The sequence below is a fragment of the Frankliniella occidentalis genome, unplaced genomic scaffold (assembly GCF_000697945.3).
Source record: "Frankliniella occidentalis isolate FOCC.00 unplaced genomic scaffold, Focc_3.1 Scaffold115, whole genome shotgun sequence".
NCBI classification, from domain to species: domain Eukaryota; kingdom Metazoa; phylum Arthropoda; class Insecta; order Thysanoptera; family Thripidae; genus Frankliniella; species Frankliniella occidentalis.
In genome coordinates this window covers 730,450-732,160 of record NW_026267243.1, presented here as the reverse complement: position 1 = coordinate 732,160, position 1,711 = coordinate 730,450, and positions in this window count along the sequence as shown.

Here is a 1,711-nt window from a genome sequence, read left to right as displayed (position 1 = left end):
GGGGGGGGGGGGAGAATGGCTCACACTGTTGAATCGTTTCAATCACTGCTACAAAGAAATTAGTTTGTAAGCACAGTAAGCAGCGAACAAAAATATGTTTATTAGCCTGAAAACAGTGGAAGCAGCAACCGCGGCGTGCTGTGCTGCCACATTTTTAGGGGCGTGAATGAAATAATAGGAAGTCACAAACGCCTCATCTCATCTATGCCAAACCAATGCCGTTCCCCGGGGCGTGCGACAGCGTGACGGGATGGGGAAGTACCGATGCCACGGAGTCCTTTGATGCCGTAAAGCAAAATACCACTGGAAAGGCAGAGAGAGGCAGGAACACACAGGAGCACGGTGTACCGTTTTAGGCCGTCAGGTGGACAATTGCGTGCCGATTCAGTCCGGCACGGTAGCCGCTCCGCCCCCCCCCCTTTCGCCCCCTTTCCATCCGGTACACTGCATTATGGCCCCCGCCCTTTTCAATCTGTTATCTATTCTCCCTCTCTCTCTCTCTCCACCTCTCAGATCAGATCAGAGATGGACCCGAACTCGAACTGCGTCGAAGCGTAACCCCTCCCTCCCCCTTTGCTTCCCCTGCGTACCCTGCTGACTCCGATAAGATAATAACAATAATAACAATGCCATTTTCGACACAAGCGTTGGGCTCCCGCTCGGCCCTCGTCGGGGGTGCAGGGAGGGGGTGCATCGGGAATGGTATTTTGGGCGAGCGGACCCCCCGCCCCGGGAGCGCCGCCCGATACACTCCGCGGCTCATGGCAAGGCGAGGGGTATCCGCGGCAGGCGAGGGCCGCGGGCCGCGGCCGACCCTTCGGCCCCGCGTCCACACGATCCTCTCCCAGCGCGGCCGCACGCCAGAGAGCCGCGAGTCGAGACGAAACCGGCTGCCACCCTCCTCCTGCTCCTCCACCCCGCGCCTGACCTTCTTGCGTGGTCCCGAGTCCTGAAGTCCTGACCACTCTCAACGGCTGCGCACGAGGACATCTCTCTCTGTCCCGCTCCACCGCACGCGAAGTGCACGAGTGCAACAAGGACGACGGCGCTGTCCCCGCGAACGCAGCCCCGCGATGAGCGAGCTGCAGCGCACCGCACTTTCGCACTTCGGCCCTGCCCCCTCTCTTTTTTCTCCTGATCGTCAGCGACGTGTGTCGTGAGGAGAATCACACTCCTCCTCGACTTCCAGCAGCACCACCACCATCTGCGCCATCCTCCTCCTCTTTCTCCGTCCTCATCCTCCATCTCCTTCATCCTCATTCTCCATCATCGCCATCCATCTCCAGCATCATCATCATCATTATCATCCTCAATCTCCATCATCATCATCATCATCATCATCATCATCCATATCCAGCATCATCATCATCATCATCATCATCCTCCTCCATCTCCAGCATCATCATCATCCGTCATCTCCATCCACAATCATCCACCGCGGAGGCTACCGTGCAGTTGGTGCATTACTGGTGTGAGGCGGAGGGCCTTGCTCGACATTACCCCCTTATGTTGCCCCTCTCTCGTGGGAGTCAGTCGACTGCACAAACTGCAGTGGCACTTCTTGCGCTTGCACTTTGGAGCGGAAGGTGGAGAGGGATATAGAGAGGCGCTCAGAGGCGAGTCCTGGAGGTTGGAGGGGGGGGGGGCAGGAAGTGCTGCTCATGGAGGATCGAGAGCGTGCATGCATACATGAAGGGAATTGGAGCCGGGG